The 20892-nt window shown below is 43.2% G+C and overlaps 1 pseudogene; it reads left to right on the top strand.

Moving 5' to 3' along the window:
* Positions 1 to 20044: 20044 nt before the first annotated feature.
* LOC138426886 (BCL2/adenovirus E1B 19 kDa protein-interacting protein 3-like pseudogene) lies at positions 20045 to 20583 on the top strand (annotated as a pseudogene).
* The last annotated feature ends 309 nt before the right edge of the window (positions 20584 to 20892 follow it).

Consider the following 20892-nt stretch of genomic DNA (forward strand, 5'->3'; position numbering starts at 1 on the left):
CTGCAATGCAGGAGATCTGGGTTTGATCCTTAGGTTGGGAAGATTCCCTGAAGAAGGGAAAGGCTACCCATTCCAGTATTGTGGCCTGGAGAATTCCATGGACTACATAATCCATGGGGTCACAAAGAGTCAGGCATGGCTGAGCAACTTTCAAAAAAAAAAAAAGAGAGAGAGAGAGAAAGCATATTGTATAGCACAGGGAACTCTATTCAATGCTCTGTGGTGACCTAAATGGGAAGGAAATCCAAAAGAGGGGATATATGTATGCATGTAACTGGTTCACTTTGCTGTATAGCAGAAACTAACACAACATTGTAAAGCAACTATAATCCAATAAAAATTAATCAAACAAAAACCCGATGTTTATTTTTCTATAGACCTATGGGGCTGTGTGTAAAAGCACCTGTTAAAAAGGAAACGATAGTCCCCAAATGGAGTCACTTGTTTGAGGTACCCCGCCCCTCCCCCGCAGCAGACCAGACTTAACACTGAACCTAACTACTTCCCAAGGAATGTGACCTTTAGCTACCCAGCCAGGAATTTCCTGGTCAGCCCTAAATCTACTGAAAGACCCCTTCCTTTCCCCTTAGGAGGGTTAATTTGTCTAAAGCAATGCATTCTTTGCTAATAATTTCCTTTTTCCTCCCTCCTTGCCTTTACAAACCTTTCCTTTTCAGCAGTTCAGTGGAGCTCTTTCTAGCCACAGATGGGATGCTTCCCAGTCTGTGAATAATTTAATAGAACCAATGTGTGATTGTTCAGTCACTCAGTCGTGTTTAGCTCTTTGCGAGCCCATGGACTGCAGCATGCCAGGCCTCCCTGTCCATCACCAACTCCCAGAGTTTACCCAAACTCCTGTCCATTGAGTCGGTGATGCCATCCAACCATCTCATCCTCTGTCGTCCCCTTCTTCTCCTGCTCTCAATCTTTCCCAGCATCAGGGGCTTTTCCAATGAGTCAGTTCTTCACATCAGGTGGCCAAAGTATTGGAGCTTCATCGTCAGCATCAGTCCTCAATGAATATTAGATCTTCATATTTATTCAGTGGAATTTTTGTTATTTAACAGATTTGTTGTCAGTGATGGGGTTGAAGAAGACTTCCTATGGCTTCAGGGACAAAGTGACACATAGGTACCTGAAAACTCCTTTTTGAATATGAAGGAGTCCTTGGGCCTAGTAAAGAAAACAACTGTCTCAAAGGCCCTTGCTGAGTCATCTAACTTCAGGGAAAACAAAAGAAACTTTAAGTCCCACCCTGATGCTCCAGGCCAGGTGCATCTACCTGGGACTTATCACCCCTGCTCAAAACCTCCCAGCCCCTGTTCAACTGCAAATCCCATCTCAACTAAAGAATACCCAAAGCTTCCTTCCTGACTAACTTTCCCTTATCCCTTCCACAAACCTGCCTTTAAATATGAAGCCTCCCTGATTCCTCTCGTGCTCAGCCAGGCCGACTGTTGCCCCTCCTTGCCTGAATAAAGGTAACCTGCAAAGTGATAGGATACTGAAAGGGGAACTCCGCGGGTCAGTAGGTGCCCAATATGCTACTGGAGATCAGTGGAGAAATAACTCCAGAAAGAATGAAGGGATGGAGCCAAGCAAGAACAATACCCAGTTGTGGATGGGACTGGTGATAAAAGCAAGGTCCGATGCTGTAAAGAGCAATATTGCATAGGACCTGGAATGTCAGGTCTATGAATCAAGGCCAATTGAAAGTAGTCAAACAGGAGATGGCAAGAGTGAACGTCTACATTCTAGGAATCAGCGAACTAAAATGGACTGGAATGGGTGAATTTAACTCAGATGACCATTATATCTACTACTGTGGGCAGGAATCCCTTAGAAGAAATGGAGTAGCCATTATGCTCAACAAGAGTCCAAAATGCAGTACTTGGATGCAGTCTCAAAAACGACAGAATAATCTCTGTTCATTTCCAAGGCAAACCATTCAACATCACAGTAATCCAAGTCTATGCCCGAAACAGTAATGCTGAAGAAGCTGAAGCTGAATGGTTCTATGAAGACCTATAAGACCTTTTAGAACTAACACCCCCAAAAGATATTCTTTTCATTATAGGGGACTGGAATTTTAAAGTAGGAAGTCAAGAAACACCTGGAGTAACAGGCAAATTTGGCCTTGGAATACGGAATGAAGCAGGGCACTAATAGAGCTTTGCCAAGAGAACGCACTGGTCATAGCAAACACCCTCTTCCAACAACACAAGAGAAAACTCTACACATGGACATCACCAGATGGTCAACACCAAAATCAGACTGATTTTATTCTTTGCAGGCAAAGATGGAGAAGCTCTGTAAAGTCAGCAAAAACAAGACCAGGAGCTGACTGTGGCTCAGATCATGAACTCCTTATTGACAAATTCAGAATTAAATTGAAGAAAGTGGAGAAAACCACTAGACCATTCAGGTATGACCTAAATCAAATCCCTTATGATTAAACAGTGGTAGTGAGAAATATGTTTAAGGGACTAGATCTGATAGATAAGAGTGCCTGATGAACCATGGATGGAGGTTTGTGACATTGTACAGGAGACAGGGATCAAGACCATCCACATGGAAAAGAAATGAAAACAGAAAAATGGCTCTGAGGAGGCCTTACAAATAGCTGTGAAAAGAAGAGAGGCGAAAAGCAAAGGAAAAAAGGAAAGATATAAGCATCTGAATGCAGAGTTCCAAAGAATAGCAAGAAGAGATAAGAAAGCCTTCCTCAGCGATCAGTGCAAAGAAATAGAGCAAAAGAACAGAATGGGAAAGACTAGAGATCTCTTCAAGAAAATTAGAGATACTAAGGGAACATTTCATGCAAAGATGGGCTCGATAAAGGACAGAAATGGTATGGACCTAACAGAAGCAGAAGATATTAAGAAGAGGTGGCAAGAATACATGGAAGAACTGTACAAAAAAGAGCATCATGACCCAGATAATGACGATAGTGTGATCATTCACCTAGAGCCAGACATCCTGGAATGTGAAGTCAAATGGGCCTTACAAAGCATCACTATGAACAAAGCTAGTGGAGGTGATGGAATTCCAGTTGAGCTATTTCAAATCCTGAAAGATGATGCTGTGAAAGTGCTGCACTCAATATGCCAGCAAATGTGGAAAACTCAGCAGTGGCCACAGGACTGGAAAAGGTCCGTTTTCATTCCAATTCCAAAGAAAGGCAATGCCAAAGAATGCTCAAACTACCGCACAATTGCATTCATCTCACACTCTAGTAAAGTAATGCTCAAAATTCTCCAAGCTAGGCTTCAGCAGTACGTGAACCATGAACTTCCAGATGTTCAAGCTGGTTTTAGAAAAGGCAGAGGAACCAGAGATCAAATTGCCAACATCCGCTGGATCATGGAAAAAGCAAGAGAGTTCCAGAAAAACATCTATTTCTGTTTTATTGACTATGCCAAAGCCTTTGTGTGGATCACAATAAGCTGTGGAAAATTCTGAAAGAGATGGGAATATCAGACCACCTAACCTGCCTCTTGAGAAATCTGTATGCAGGTCAGGAAGCAACAGTTTGAACTGGACATGGAACAACAGACTGGTTCCAAATAGGAAAAGGAGTGTGTCAAGGCTGTATATTGTCACCCTGCTTGTTTAACTTATATTCAGAGTACATCATGAGAAATGCTGGGCTGGAAGAAACACAAGCTGGAATCAAGATTGCTGGGAGAAGTATCAATAACCTCAGATATGCAGATGACACCACCCTTATGGCAGAAAGTGAAGAGGAACTCAAAAGCCTCTTGATGAAAGTGAAAGAGGAGAGTGAAAAAGTTGGCTTAAAGCTCAACATTCAGAAAACTAAGATCATGGTATCTGGTCCCATCACTTTGTCGGAAATAGATGGGGAAACAGTGGAAACAGTGTCAGACTTTATTTTGGGGGGGGCTCCAAAATCATGGCAGATGATGATTGCAGCAATGAAATTAAAAGACGCTTACTCCTTGGAAGGAAAGTTATGACCAACCTAGATAGCATATTGAAAATCAGACACATTACTTTGCCAACAATGGTCCATCTAGTCAAGGCTATGGTTTTTCCTGTGGTCATGTATGGATGTAAGATTTGGACTGTGAAGAAAGCTGAGTGCTGAAGAATTGATGCTTTTGAACTGTGGTGTTGGAAAAAACTCTTTAGAGTCCCTGGGACTGCAGGGAGATCCAACCAGTCCATCCTGAAAGAGATCAGTCCTGGGTGTTCATTGAAAGGACTGATGCTGAAGCTGAAACTCCAATACTTTGGCCACTTTGTGCAGAGTTGACTCACTGGAAAAGACCCTCATACTGGGATGGATTGGGGGCTGGAGGAGAAGGGGTCGACCCAGGTTGAGATTTCTGGATGGCATCACCGACGCGATAGACATGAGCCTGAGTGAATTCTGGGAGTTAGTGATGGACAGGGAGGCCTGGCATGCTGTGATTCATGGGGTCACAAAGAGTCGGACATGACTGAGCAACTGAACTGAACTGAACTGAACCTCCATTGAGATCATCTGACTAACTTTCCCTTATCGCTTCCACAAACCTCCCTTTAAATATGAAGCCTCCCTGATCCCTCTCGTGCTTAGCCTGGCCGTTAGGCCGACTGTCACCCCTCCTTGCCTGAATAAAGGTAACCTACCTCCATTGAGGTCGTCTCTCCTTCTTTTCTGCCTTGACCCGAACTATACCTTACAGAATACACTGTCTTTCTCACCATTCCCGAGGGTCATGGGGATTTCTCTCTTGGTTCTGAGCTCCACTTCTTTGGGTTAAGACCCTGAGCAAACTCGAGGTGACAGTGAAGAATAGGTCACGTTCCTGATCTAAACTGGCTTTCCAGTCCAGGGCTTAACAGGTCAACTGGAGTGGCAGACCAGTGTTCCATCTCTAAATTAAGTCCCTGGTCCTTGGTTCCATCTGCAGATCCCCAGTTGTTTGGAATCCCTTTCCCCAGTTCTAGCCCACAGTCTCTATTTCCTGGACTCTGTTGGTTTAGTCCACCCTACTTTGAATTGTTGGTGGTGGGCATGACCTTGTCTTTGTCAGTCTGCAGTAATGTCTTTTGCTTACTGCCAGTGTGTTAAGGTATACATTTGTTTGTCTTGTTTTATGTAAATAAAGGTTATTGTCAACAGAGCTCATAAGCCAAAAATCAACAAAAATTGGGCAAAAGTCGAGAACTGAAAGGCAGTTAGACTGTTTTCCACCTAACTCCAGGACTTTTGTGTTAGGGTTGGTTAAACTGAGAATGGGTTAGATTGATAGTAGGTCACCTACCAACCTCAAGAAAATTTCCATGCAACGATGTAAACTGTAAAACATGCACAATTCGTAACCCCGAAGTCCATCCCTTTTAGGTTTTCATCTCCAAAAAATTCAAAGTCTGAGCCGATGGGACCCTTAAGTTCTAAAGGGTCAAGTGTTCCACCTTCCAACATATCTGTTTATTTTATGTCTAAAAACTATGGCCCCAGGAGCTATAAACATCTACAAAAATAGCAAAATGTTTTTAAGAGCAGCATAAAATCACAATAGCCATTATGGGAAACATTCTAATCAGGCAAGATAATTCATTTAAGAATGGTTCCCAAATTAAACAAATTGAAAAGGATGCCTATGTTAATTGGCATGCAGAAGCCTCCAAAAGATGCCAAGATTCCCAAATAACTTCATTAAAAGACTCCTTACAGAAAGCTAATGAAAATTTAAATACACAAGAGATACCCGAAACAAAAGACGATAGCAATGATGTGACTTCTACAGCTCCTGTCTCTCCTTCTTCGCCTGAGTACCCAGGACGTTTTACTAATTATCTGAACTGCCTTTCCACTCTCAAGAAACTATTAAAGAGTTACTTATAAAAATAAAACCACCCGAGGTTATAGGCAATCCTTCTCAGATATCTTTCACTCTTGGTCAAAGACAGAACTAAGAGCCATTGTTAAAGAAATTCCTAAGCCCAGGGAGGATCCACAAAAGTTTTTCAAAAACTTTAGAATGCTTATCAGAGCTTCAAAAGGTAAAGAATCTGCCTGCAGTGCAGGAGACCCAGGTTCAAGCCCTGGGTTGGGAAGATGCCCTGGAGACAGGAATGGTTACCCATTCCAGTATTCATGCCTGAGAATTCCATGGATAGCCTGGCGGTTCTAAAGAACTGGACATGACAGAGTGACTAATTTTTTCACTTTACAGAACTCTTATCAGGGCATATGATCCTGGGCTGCCAGAAACATTGCTTATGCATATGTTGGTAGGACCTGGTGACGCCCCAAAATGGATGTGGGAAGCAGAATAGAATTATCCAGAGGATGGCAGTCAGGATCTTCGGTCTCCAACATGGTTCCCTAACAACCAGAAAAAGATCCCAAAATAGCAACTGATCTTTTGAAAACCATTCCTAGAGTCTTCCTTGCTCACATCGATTGGTCTATTATTCAAACATGCAAATGAAAGATGAACCATGGCAGGCTTTAGATCCTCTATGGAAGGGCTCCTCCTACAATACTCTGGGTTCCATACAATAAGTAAGGTCACCCAACTTGCTCTACAAATGAATTCCATTTGTAAATGAATGGAATTTGATGTTAATCAGTAGGTAAAAAGGCAGAAAATAGAATTGGAGGCCACAGGCCTGACTGAACACTTGACCACAGCTAAGCAGTTCGAAAGGATTTTGGACCAAGACCATAAATAAAGATTCATCAAACTAACGGTCTTACAATTGCAATAGCTCCAAGGCTAGAGACCTCAAATAATATCTAGACCTCCCTCATAGCACCCCCTTAGGGGTCCGTCATCAAAATTTGAACCAAGGTGTTCCCTGATGCTCTTTACAGCATTGAATCTTGCTTCTATCACCAGTCACATCCACAACTGGGTATTGTTTTTGCTTTGGCTCCATCCCTTCATTCTTTCTGGAGTTATTTCTCCACTGATCTCCAGTAGCATATTGGGCACCTACTGACCTGGGGAGTTTCTCTATTGGTATCCTATCATTTTGCCTTTTCATACTGTTCATGGATTTCTCAAGGCAAGAATACTGAAGTGGCTTGCCATTCCCATCTCCAGTGGACCACATTCTGTCAGGCCTCTCCGCCAGGACCTGCCCGTCTTGGGTTGCCCCGCAGGCATGGCTAGGTTTCATTGAGTTAGATGAGGCTGTGGTCCTCGTGTGATTAGATTGACTAGTTTTCTGTGAGTATGGTTTCAGTGTGTCTGCCCTCTGATGCCCTCCTGCAACACCTACCATCTTACTTGGGTTTCTCTTACCTTGGCATGGGGTATCTCCTCACGGCTGCTCCAGCAAAGCACAGCCGCTGTTCCTTACCTTGGACAAGGGGTATCTCCTTACTGCCACCGTTCCTGACCTTCAAAGTGGGATAGCTCCTCTAGGCCCTCCTGTGCCTGTGCAGCAAATTGGAAGTGATCAAACAAGAGATGGCAAAGGTGAACGTCGACATTCTAGGAATCAGCGAACTAAAATGGACTGGAATGGGTGAATTTAACTCAGATGACCATTACATCTACTACTGTGGGCAGGAATCCCTCAGAGGAAATGGAGTAGCCATCATGGTCAACAAAAGAGTCCAAAATGCAGTACTTGGATGCAATCTCAAAAACGACAGAATGATCTCTGTTCGTCTCCAAGGCAAACCATTCAATATCACAGTTATCCAAGTCTATGCCCCAACCAGTATTGCTGAAGAAACTGAAGTTGAATGGTTTTATGAAGACCTACAAGATCTTTTAGAACTAACACCCAAAAAAGATGTCCTTTTCATTATAGGAGACTGGAATGCAAAAGTAGGAAGTCAAGAAACACCTGGAGTAACAGGTAAATTTGGCCTTGGGATGCGGAATGAAGCAGGGCAAAGACTAATAGAGTTTTGCCAAGAAAATGCACAGGTCATAGCAAACACCCTCTTCCAACAACACAAAACAAGACTCTACACATGGACATCACCAGATGGTCAACACTGAAATCAGATTGATTATATTCTTTGCAGCCAAAGATGGAGAAGCTCTACACAGACAACAAAAACAAGACCCAGAGCTGACTGTGGCTCAGATCATGAACTCCTTATTGACAAATTCAGACTTAAATTGAAGAAAGTAGGGAAAACCACTAGACCATTCAGGTAGGACCTAAATCAAATCCCTTATGATTATACAGTGGAAGTGAGAAATAGATTTAAGGGCCTAGATCTGATAGATAGAGCGCCTGATGAACTATGGAATGAGGTTCATGACATTGTACAGGAGATAGGGATCAAGACCATCCCCATGGAAAAGAAATGCAAAACAGAAAAATGGCTGTCTGGGGAGGCCTTACAAATAGCTGTGAAAAGAAGAGAGGTGAAAAGCAAAGGAGAAAAGGAAAGATATAAGCATCTGAATGCAGAGTTCCAAAGAATAGCAAGAAGAGATAAGAAAGGCTTCTTCAGTGATCAATGCAAAGAAATAGAGCAAAAGAACAGAATGGGAAAGACTAGAGATCTCTTCAAAAAATTAGAGATACCAAGGGAACATTTCATGCAAAGATGTGCTTGATAAAGGACAGAAATGGTCTGGACCTAACAGAAGCAGAAGACATTAAGAAGAGGTGGCAAGAATACACAGAAGAACTGTACAAAAGAGATCTTCACAACCCGGATAATCATGATGATGTGATCACTAATCTAGAGCCAGACATCCTGGAATGTGAAGTCAAGTGGGCCTTAGAAGCATCACTATGAACAAAGCTAGTGGAGGTGATGGAATTCCAGTTGAGCTGTTTCAAATCCTGAAAGATGATGCTGTGAAAGTGCTGCACTCAATAAGCCAGCAAGTTTGGAAAACTCAGCAGTGGCCACAGGACTGGAAAAGGTCAGTTTTCATTCCAATTCCAAAGAAAGGCAATGCAAAAGAATGCTCAAACTACCACACAATTGCCCTCATCTCACACGCTAGTAAAGTAATGCTCAAAATTCTCCAATCCAGGCTTCAGCAATTTGTGAACTGTGAACTCCCTGATGTTCAAGCTGGTTTTAGAAAAGGCAGAGGAACCAGAGATCAAATTGCCAACATCCGCTGGATCATGGAAAAAGCAAGAGAGTTCCAGAAAGACATCTATTTCTGCTTTATTGACTATGCCAAAGCCTTTGACTGTGTGGATCACAATAAGCTGTGAAAAATTCTGAAAGAGATGGGAATATCAGACCACCTAACCTGCCTCTTGAGAAATCTGTATGCAGGTCAGGAAGCAACAGTTAGAACTGGACATGGAACAACAGACTGGTTCCAAATAGGGAAAGGAGTGCGTCAAGGCTGTATATTGTCACCCTGCTTGTTTAACTTCTATGCAGAGTACACCATGAGAAATGCTGGACTGGAAGAAACACAAGCTGGAATCAAGATTGCTGGGAGAAATATCCATAACCTCAGGTATGCAGATGACACCACCCTTATGGCAGAAAGTGAAGAGGAGCTAAAAAGCCTCTTGATGAAAGTGAAAGAGGAGAGTGAAAAAGTTGGCCTAAAGCTCAACATTCAGAAAACGAAGATCATGGCATCGGGTCCCATCACTTCATGGGAAATAAATAGGGAAACAGTAGAAACAATGTCAGATTTTATTTTGGGGGGTTTCAAAATCATTGCAGATGGTGACTGCAGCCATGAAATTAAAAGACGCTTACTCCTTGGAAGAAAAGTTATGACCAACCTAGATAGCATATTCAAAGCAGAGACATTACATTGACGACTAAGTTCTGTCTAGTCAAGGCTATGGTTTTTCCAGTGGTCATGTATGGATGTGAGAGTTGGACTGTGAAGAAGGCTGAGTGCCGAAGAATTTATGCTTTTGAAGTGTGGTGTTGGAGAAGACTCTTGAGAGTCCCTCAGACTGCAAGGAGATCCAACCAGTCCATTCTGAAGATCATCCCTGGGATTTCTTTGGAAGGAATAATGCTAAAGCTGAAACTCCAGTAGTTTGGCCACCTCATGCGAAGAGTTGACTCATTGGAAAAGAGTCTGATGCTGGGAGGGATTGGGGGCAGGAGGAGAAGGGGACGACAGAGGATGAGAGGGCTGGATGGCATCACGGACTCGATGGACATGAGTCTGAGTGAACTCCGGGCGATGGTGATGGACAGGGAGGCCTGGCGTGCTGCGATTCATGGGGTCACAAAGAGTCAGACACAGCTGAGCAGCTCAACTGAACTGAACTGTTCCCTGGTGGTCCAGTGGCTGAAACTCCATGCTCCCAGTGCGGGGGCCCGGTTCCATCCCTGGTCAGGGAACTAGATCCCACATGCCACAATTAAAACCTGGGTCAGCCCAATAAATAAAATTAAAACAACAACAGCTGAACCAGAGTTCAGTGTCTCACATTTAAGCAATTAGGGCATTAAGAGGAAAAACTTGTCCTCTTCGGTCTAATACAAATCCCTCAATATCCACTCACAATTCCTCAAAGGAAAGTCCCCTTATGAGACCCTCTCAGAACTGATGGGGCTCCCTGGGACCCTCTAGTAAACAGCCAACGAGAAACTAAAATTAATCAAAAAATCTTTTCAAATTCTGGTAGATACTCGGGCTATGCTTTCTACTTTAAACCCCACTCTCATAAAAGAATAGATGCCTCAGAGTGAAACTAAAGCTTTCCATTTTGGAGGTATTTAATCCAATTCAGAGAGGATTTCTATCTCAACCAGTACAAAAGACTCTGGGACCTTTGACTGAAAGGAATTCTTTTTTTTGCTATGTGACAGAGCCCCCATCAATCCATGAAGTAGAGATCTCCTTTCTAAACTCAAAAGGCTAATACATTTTACTTCTAATGGTGGCCTTGTCTTAGAATTTGCTGAATAGCTTGAATCTGGTATTTTATGTTCTTTACAATATTCCTTGATGAAAAAGAGGAAGAATTACAGTAAATTTAATTGAGTCTTTTGAAAATCCATGGGCTACCTTTAATGTTGACATTGGGAGAATGAAAAGTTCAGAAACTATGAAAGTCAAAGGGTGAGTCCCTCAGTCTTGTCTGACTCTTTGTGACCCCATGGACTGTAGCCCATCACACTTCTCTGTCCATGGGATTCTCCAGGGATCTTCCTGACCCAGGGATCCAACCCAAGTCTCCTGCATCTCCTGAGTTGGCAGATGGATTCTTTACCACTGCAGCTTCTGGGAAGCCTCCAAAATTCCAATAAATCTAACTAAACCTCCTCATTAAAATCTGAGGTCTACAAGGCCTCACACCAATAGTAAAAGACCTATTTATTTCCTGACCAGTTTCCCTAACATGCTGATTCTCCAGTCTGGAGGTCTTATGGGTGGTTTGTCATATCATGTCACCCCCATGGGGACGGTAATTTGTCTAGATCTTAACAGCCATTAACAAGATGTCAATCCCCATTTCCCAATTGTTCCAAACTTGAACACTCTTGTTACGAGTTCTATCTGACTCAAAATGGTTGAGTGTTTTAGACCTTTTCCCACCTTTTTCAGCATTCCTGTAAACCCAAACAGCCGGGATCTATTTGCCTTTGCTTGAGACAATTAACAATGTAGCTGGACAGTCGTACCTCAGAGTTTACTGAGGCCTTTCTCATCTCTCCCAAGTGCTCCCTCAAGATCTAAGCACCTGCCAGTTCCCTAGGAACCCAGCCCATTTATAATATGTAGATGATCTCATCCTGGGCTCAGGTACCAAAGAGGCGTTCATAAAAGATTTAATTTGTTTGCTGCAATAGTTAGCTGAGAAGGGACATAAAATATCTAAAGAGAAATTATAATGAACAGCCAACTCATCGGAAAAGATTCTGATGCTGGGAAAGATTGAAGGCAAAAGGAGGAGAGGGCGGCAGAGGATGAGATGATTGAAAGGCATCACTGACTCAATGGACATGAACTTGGGCAAACTCTGGGAGACAGTGAGGGACAGGGAAACTGCAAGTGTGCTGCAGTCTATGGGGTTGCAAAGAGTCAGACACAACTGAGCAACAGAACAACAACAACAAATTGGACACTGTTCATTACTTAAGGAATAATCTAAGAGCTGTCTCAAAAGTGGTTAAACTCATCGAAGAAGGCCCACAACTAAATGACAGCCTCAGCTCCATGGATTTCTAGGCAAGGCTAAACTGACAGACTATGGGTTTCTAAATGTTTCCTCTGTTGGCTTCCCCAGTCTATGAACTTCATAAAATTTCAGTCCCTGAACCTCTTCCATGGGAAGATAAACATGAGCAGGCCTTTACAAGGCTAGAACAAGCACCACAAGAGCCATCTGCCCTAGGGCTGCCAAAGTATTCAAAACATTTCACCAGGACTGATGTTGAAGCTGAAACTCCAATACTTTGGCCACCTGATGCGCAGAGCTGACTCATTTGAAAAGACCCTGATGCTGGGAAAGATTAAAGGCAGGAGGAGAAGGGGATGACAGAGGATGAGATGGCTGGATGGCATCACCGACTCAATGGACATGAGTTTGGGTAAACTCTGGGAGTTGGTGATGGACAGGGAAGCCTGATATGCTGTAGTCCATGGGGCTGCAAAAAGTCAGACATGACTGAGTGACTGAACTAAACTGGGGCTTCTCTGGTGGTCCAGTGGGTAAGAACCCACTGGTAGTTAAGAAGGCACATAGGTTCGATCCCTGGTTGGGGAAGAGTCCACACGTCAGGCAGCTAAGCCCTTACAGCACAGCCACTGAGCCCGAGCACCCGATAGCCTGTGCTCTGCAACAAGAGAAGCCATCACAATGAGAAGCCCATGCACCACAACCAGAGAAAGCCCTCAAGAAGCAACAAAGACCCAGCACAGCCAAAAATAAAAAATAAATTTTTAAAATGTCACCTTATTTGTACATGAAAAAGATAACCAGGCCCTGGGAATGCTCACACGAGAACACGGCAATAAGCATGAGTCTAGCGCCTGTTAGAGCACAGCATTGACTCAGTTGCTCTTGCCCATCCCAACTGTCTTAAGGCTAGAGCCACAGCTGCAAAACTAGCAAAAGCGTCTGCAATTCAAACTTAGGGTATGACATTTAGCTATAAACCCCACATGCTCTCCAGAGTCTTCTTAACTCTGAATCAACTCAATATGTCTCTGGGATCAGAGTAACCTGCTCTGAGATCTTTCTGCTTTCACCACTGAATCTGCATTCCAAACATGGCAACCGTCTTAATCCAGCCACATCACCACTTCTACCTGACGAAGGCGAGCCCCTTGACTGTGAGTTCATACGTCCCATTTCATGACACCAGTCCTGATATGAGACATCATTTTAACTAACCCTGCCCTCATTTTGTTTGTTCATGGGTCATATTGTAAAAATGAGAAAAGGAATTTCAAAGCTGGTTATACAGTTACTATCTGATATAAACTACTTGAGAAAGGAGAATCTCTCACAAACTAAATCCAACCAACAAGCAGAGCTCTATGCCTTGACCAGAGCATGCCACTTACCATAAGGGTAAACTGTTAATGTTCATGTTTATACTGAGAGCTGATATGCCTTTCAGGTCATCCATGATTTTAGGATGTTATGGAAACAAAGGGGTTGTCTTAAGTGCACAGAAACCCCAATCGAAAATGGGCAACAAGTAAATGAAATTCTTGTTGCTATTCTCTTACCTTCTGAAATCGTGGTCATAAAATTGCTTACACTGGAAGACTGAACCCAAATGCCAGAGATGTGCCCTAGCCAACTTACATGCAAAGGGAACAACAACAGAATCTTTACAAGTTATGACATGGATGAAGTCCATCCTGTTTCTACAAAAAAATCACTCCTCATTGTCAGATTTTTGCATCCTGATGTCCTTGTAGCATGGTAGCTGTCTGCTCAGAGAAATTAAAGTGGGCAAATAATGGTTATAAATTAAATGAACAGGTGGGTTTATGAGAAACCCAAGATAGCTGTTTGGTTCTTCTTCCCTGTTCCTTAATAAATGCCATTTTTTGCATCCATCAAGGTGCATTTAAGATGATTCAACTTATGACTAAGCATTGGTGGGAAAAGGGCTTTCCTGGTGACTCAGTCAGTAAAGAATCCACCGGCAATTCAGGAGACGACTTGCAATGCAGGAGACCTGAGTTTGATCCCTGGGTTGGGAAGATCCTCTGGAGAAGGGAATGGCAACTCACTCCAGTATTCTTGCCCAGAAAATTCCATGGACAGAGGAGACTGGCAGGTTACAGTCCATGGAGTCGAAAGAGTTGGACATGACTTATCAACTATACCACCACCATCACCATTGGTGGCAAGACTTCTATAAAGCTGAGAAAATAGTTCACCAAGAATGTCTAACTTATTAGGTCCATAATCCTAGAAAACTATTTTTATTCCTTGGGGGCTCAAAATTCCTCCCTCTGGATCCCTCTGGATCCCTCTGGATCCCTCTGGATCCTGCAACTGGACTTTTTTCAGTTGCCATCTAGTGTGGGTCATCAATATGGTCATGTTGTATTAATATTATGTATGTTTTCTGGGTGAGTTGAAGGCTTCCTCTGATACCCCTAATCTGGCGAAGAACTGTTAGAAAGGACCTCCCAGCAGTAAATGAAAATGAGAATGTGATCAGAAACCTCTCCTTACTTTTGGAGATATGGCAGATTTTGCTGCTAACACAGTATCTGCCCCCAAAAGATCCTTAGACTCTCTGGTTAAACTTGTTCTTAAAGGACTTCCCTGGTGGTCCAGTGGTTAAGAATCTGCCTTGCAATGCAGGGGACCTGGGCTCAACACCTGTTCAGGAAACTAAGATCCCTCATGCTGCCAAGTATTTAGCCCAAGCCACAACTATGAGCGTGTGCATCACACCTAGAGAATCTGTGCACTGCATCAAAGATCCCAAATGACGCAGTAAAGTCCCGTGCACCATGACGAAGACTCACAGCCAAATAGATAAGTACTTTTTTAGAGCTGTTCTTGATAATAGGATGTTGCTATTGTTTAGTCGCTGAGTCATGTCCAGCTCTTTCGCAACCCCATGGACTATAGCCCACCAGGCTCCTCTGTCCATGCGATTTCCCAGGCAAGAATACTGGAGTGAGCTGCCATTTCCTTCTCCAAGGGTTCTTCCCTACCCAGGGTTTGAATCCATATTTTGTGCATTGGCAGGTGAATTCCTTACCACTGAGCCACGAGGAAAGTCCTATAATAGAATTTGTTGTTCAGTCGCTATGTCATATATGACTGTTTGCAACCCCATGGACTCCAGCATATCAGTCCCCTCTGTCCTTCACTATCTCCTAGAGCTTGCTCAAACTCATGACCATTGAGTCTATGATGCTATCCAGCCATCGTATCCTCTGTCACCCCCTTCTCCTCCAGCCTTCAATCTTTCCCAGCATCAGGGTCTTTTTCAATAAGTTGACTCTTTGCATCAGGTGGCCGAGGTATTGGAGCTCCAGTGAATAATCAGGGTTTATTTCCTTTAGGATTGACTGATTTGTAGTCAAGAGACTCTCAACAGTCTTCTCCAGCACCACAGCTCCAAAGCATTAATTCTTCAGCACTCAGTCTTCCTTATGGTCCAACTCTCACATCTTATACATGACTACTGGGAAAACCACAGACCATAGCTCTAATAGGCTAGCCCTCAGTTATGTTTTAGCTAAGCAAGGAGCTAACTGTGCTGTGGCCAACACCACCTGCTGCACCAAGATTAACATTTCTGGGGACACTGAAACTCAGTTACGTTCACTCACCAAGCTAAGCACTTTCTCTGACTTATTTTGATTGGTTTAGGTCTTAGGGACCATGGCTCTGAAGTGCACTCCAAACATTGGGAATTATCCTGCTTACAATAATCATAATAATCTCCATGGTGCACTGAGTTCTCTCAAAGGCTTTACATGCATGTTTGCAGTTGCTAAATACCAAGCAAATGATCTGAGACAGGAATTTCTGAAAAGGAATAAAAAGGATAACTGACTTGAAATTTGTGAACCTAAAGTCATGGACCGTAAATATAACAGAGATTAAACTACAACAACAAAAGGTCATGACCTGCAAATACCACAAAAAGGATCAACCAAATTTCACAAAAGCTGCAAGAACTACAGAGCAGCAGCCCAGAATGGCACTGGCGCCTAAAATTTTGATCACATCTCTCAGTTAAGCTGAGAGTCTGATCAAAACGGAGGAACTGTTGAAAAGGAAATGGGCCCCAAATGAAGTCACTTGTGTTAGGTCTCTTGGCAGCAGACCAAGACTTAATATCTAATCTAATTACTTCCCCAAAAGTGTTAACCTTTAACTGGCCAGCCTGGGATCTCCTGGTCAGCACTGGGAAATCAGATGACAGTTCTGTTGTTCCTTTCCTATTAGGCAAAAGAACTTGCCTAAACAATGGGTTCTTTGCTAAGAGTTTCCTTTTTTTTGCTCCCTCTTTGCCTTTGAAAACCTTGCCTTTTCTGCTGCTCATTTTGGAGAGCTCCTTTCTCTTGCTAAACGGGATGCTTCTTGATGCATGAACCATTTCATAGAACCAATTGGACCTTCAAATTTACTCAATTGAATTTTTATTATTTAACACTCCATTGGCTGTCAAAGCTAGATGGTTTGGGGACTCATTCTTTGGATGGCAGCTGTGAAAGTTGGGGTGCTAGGTGTGTGGACAAGCTGCTTCCAGGGAGATGCTGGCGACAGTTCTATTGGAGCAAGTCAGAGGGAGAAGGCAAAGTGCCACCGGCTCTTTTCAGCCAGATCCAGGTAGGATTTATCAACTTAAAAAAATAGTCATAATCTAAGAGTTATGTTTTATTTAGTGCAGATTTTTAGGACTTCAGACAGCATCTTGAGTAAGCCTAAGAGAACTGCTCTGAGGAGGCGAAGGGAGGAGCCAGGTTATATGGTTTTTTGACAAATGACAAGTAGTTTGAACATCAAAAGATTATTGTTATTTAGGGAAAATCGGATAACTCAAGGTAAGGAATTCAGCACTTCCCTGTGTATGGGAAGATGCAAAATCTGGGCTCTTTGGAATCATTCCTCTGCTGTGCTCCGCAGCTCTCTGGGGCCAGGGCCTGTGTTTTTCACATCTGGAGCTTCCCTGGGAGTCAGTGTAGTGAGTGGTCTGTAGCTGCTAGATGGCAGGTCTTCTTTTCCTTCCTGGGTTCCCTCAGAGTTGGAGGCTGCAATCGCTGATGACTGTAACACCCTTGTCTACTGATATGGCAGGAAATGTTTCATTTCTCAGATGCATGCTAATCAGATGACTGATCCTCAGTCAGCAACTTGTAAGGTATGCAGTCAAACCTCTTCCGGGGAAAGACTAGGACATGGATGTTTTTGCCTTCACCCTCTGCACTGAGCTCTGGGGGACAGCCAAAGCAAGTGAAACCTTTGCTTTCTAGAGTCTGAGGTGGTGGGGAGGGGGCTCATGAAATCCCCTTCCAGACTTTAAGCTAGGTGGCAGCTGAAGATCTAGGTGGCAGCCCTCCAGTGGCAGCCTTAGAAGCTGGTGCACGAGGTGTATGATGTGCTCCTCAGAGAGAAGCTGGGATTTGGGAAATCCCCTGGTTGTATGGTGCTCTGCTGGGGACTGATTTTATGGTGAGAGTGTGTCTACCTCTCTGAAATATCAATGTGGGTATTTTCAGTCACCAAAGTATTGAAATCACTCAGTGGGTTGGTGGATGTCTCTCAGAGGGAACTGCTCCATGTGTAGCTTGGTGCATCCATGGGAGGAAACTTCAGGAGCCTTCTGTGTTGCCATCTTGGTCTGGAATCCCCAATTTTTTCTTAGGAAATGTACGCTTCTTCTTCTTCTTCTATCCTTCCCCCAGATTACAAGAACGTTAGTAAACTTTCACACTCTTAATCTGTTTTTGCTTAGAATATTATAATTTCTTTTTTGTGTAAAAAAGAGTTAAGTGATTAGCACTTTTATGTTCATTAATTAAATTTTATCAGTATCTGTGTCATGATATTACCCTATTCCTTCTCGTTGGTGACATTTGTCCTTTAATAGTTCTTTAAGTGCAGAAAAAGCAATGGCAACCCACTCCAGTACTCTTGCCTGGAAAATCCCGTGGGCAGAGGAGCCTGGTGGGCTGAAGTCCACGGGGTCACGAAGAGCCAGACATGACTGAGCAGCTTCACTTTCACTTTTCAGTTTCACACATTGGAGAAGGAAATGGCAACCCACTCCAGTGTTCTTGCCTGGAGAATCCCAGGGACGGGGGAGCCTGGTGGGCTGCCATCTATGGGGTCACACAGAGTCAGACACGACTGAAGCGACTCAGCAGCAGCAGCAGCAGTTCTTTAAGTGAGGGTTTAGAGGCTGGTTTTTGTACACCTAAGAATGTCAGCTGCATTCCCTGTATAATGATAACTGGGTATAAAATTCCAGGCTAACAATAAACTTCCCTTAAGAATTGGACAATATTACTTTACTTTCTTCCCACGTCTAATATCCCTTATCTTAAATCTATGATTTATCTAATTGCTATTTCTTTGAAGTCAATCTTGCTTTTCCTTCTGATAGTTTATAATATTATCTTTTTTAAGAATTAAAAGTAGTTGGATTTATTTTATTCATTTTTAAATTTTATTATTTATTTATTTTGGCTCTACTGGGTCTTTTTTTTAAACTTTTTATTTTGTAATAGGGTATAGTTGATTAACAAACAACATTGTTATAGTTTCAGGTGAACAGTGAAGAGACTCAGCCGTACATATACATGTATCCATGCTCCTCAAAATTCCCCTCCCATCCAGGCTGCCACATAACATTGAGCAGAGTTCCAGGTACTATACTGTAGTAACCTGCTGGTTATCCATTTTAAATATAGCAGTGTGTACGTATCCACTCCAAACTCCCTAACTATCCCTTCCCTCCATCTTCCCCCCTGGAAACCATAAATTCATTCTCTGAGTCAGTGCGTATCTTTCTGCTTTACAAGTTCAGCTTGCATCATTCCTGTTCAGATTCCACATTTAAGGGATTTCATATAGTAATTCTTCTTCTCTGACTCACTTTACTTAGTATGACAAGCGCTAGGTCCTACCATGTTGCTGCCAATGGCATCATTTCCATTCTTTTTGGTGGCTCGGTAATATCCCATTGTGCTGGGTCTTAGTCCTGGTTTGTGGGATCTTCACTGCAGCATGCGGGCTTCTTGGTTGTGGCATGTATGCAGGATCTAGTTCCTGGATCAAGGATTGAACCCAGGCCCCTTGCATTGGGAACACAGTCTTTACTCACTGGACCACCAGGGAAATCCCAGAATTATCTTCATCCTTGACATTTTTCATCTTCAGGACTCTGACTAGACACTGACACATTTTGCTTAGTGTTTTATGATATGAGAATTGTTATTCTTAAGATATTCTTCATCGTTCATATGTCATGTTGCTGCCAAGTTACTATTTAGTATTTTCTCTTTGTTTTCATTTTCCCTTTCCTTCCTTCCCTTTCCTCTCTAGGTCTAATAGTTTACTTTTATGATACATGCCATCCAGTACACCAGGGTCCCAGGCTTAATCAAGATCTTAGCGTGGTAGATCAGAATTCCTACCCAAAATAATGTTATTGAGATGTCTAGGCAGTTTTTTTTTCAGTCACTAGAAACTACGAAAAAGCAGTGCAGTTAAGGAAGACTGCTAGGTCATGAAATAAAAACGGCATAATGCATTCATGACATGATGCAAGGTGACTTCCTCACCTTCAGAAGCATCCTTGGTTTTCGTGTTACTCTGCACTGCTCAGATGTACAAAGATTATATTCTGTAAATGCGCATATATTTCCAGTGTTGTGTTTTAATGTATACATTTACAGCATTAGGTTTTAAGCTAAACATATTAGACTACAAAACATTAGTTAACATTCCAGGGATAAGGGAGCAAGAAACTGTCAAGTTTGGAAGTAAAATGTCGGTTGTGTTGCTGCTGGAGAACCGCAGACGGTCCTTGCTGCAGGGCAGCAGCTCTTCCAGCCGCCTGACAACGTCGTCTAACTTAGTAGAACAGCCGCCATCCCTGCACAATGACAACAATTGTGAAGAAGGCGAACAGTCTCTGCCACCGCCCGATGGCCTCAACAGCTCCTGGGTGGCGCTTCCCATGAACAACAGCAATGGCCGTGATAACAGCAAAGGGAAGAACGGGGGGCTGGAGCGCGTACCCTCTTCGATGGGCACGTGGAGAAGATTCTTTTGGACGCACAGCATGAACCCGGACAGAGCAGCTCAAGAGGCAGCTCTCACTATGACAGCCTTTCCCCACAAGAGGATGGGCAGATCGTGTTTGATGTGGAAATGCACACCAGCAAGGACCATAGCTCTCAGTCAGAAGAAGAAGTTGCAGGAGAGAAAGAAGTGGATGCTCTTTAGAAAAGCGTGGACTGGGTGTCCGACCGGTCCAGTAGACCTGAAAACATTCCACCCAAGGGGTTCCACTTCAGGCACCCTAAACGTTCCGTTTCCTTAAGCACGAGGGAAAGTGAAGCTATGCGGAAAGGGGGGATCTTCTCCGCAGAGTTTCTTCAGGTGTTCATTCCATTTCTCTTCCTCTCCCATGTTTTGGCTTTGGAGCTAAGCATCTACATTGCAAAACGGCTGAGCATGCCTTCTGCCAGCACCTACTAGGGAAAGAGAAGAGTCCCTGGGCCAGCGTGTGACTTGTGAAGTGGTGTCTTGCCACAGTAGTTTATTTGAACTTGAGACCACTGTAACCGTGACCCAACCTCCACCCTCTTTTTACATATCCAAGTTCCAGTAGCTCTCAAATCCAGTATTTTATTCCAACTCTGTTGAGGCATTTTGCTAATAACCTCATTCCCTTTTTGGCCTGTAAAACACTAGAATTTTCTAATAAGAGTTTACTGTTGTTTAGAAATTTGCAAGGGCTTCTTTTCCTCAAACGCCACCAGCAGATTTTAATTTTGTCAAGAATGC

This window comes from Ovis canadensis, chromosome 21, assembly GCF_042477335.2.
Source record: "Ovis canadensis isolate MfBH-ARS-UI-01 breed Bighorn chromosome 21, ARS-UI_OviCan_v2, whole genome shotgun sequence".
Classification (NCBI taxonomy): domain Eukaryota; kingdom Metazoa; phylum Chordata; class Mammalia; order Artiodactyla; family Bovidae; genus Ovis; species Ovis canadensis.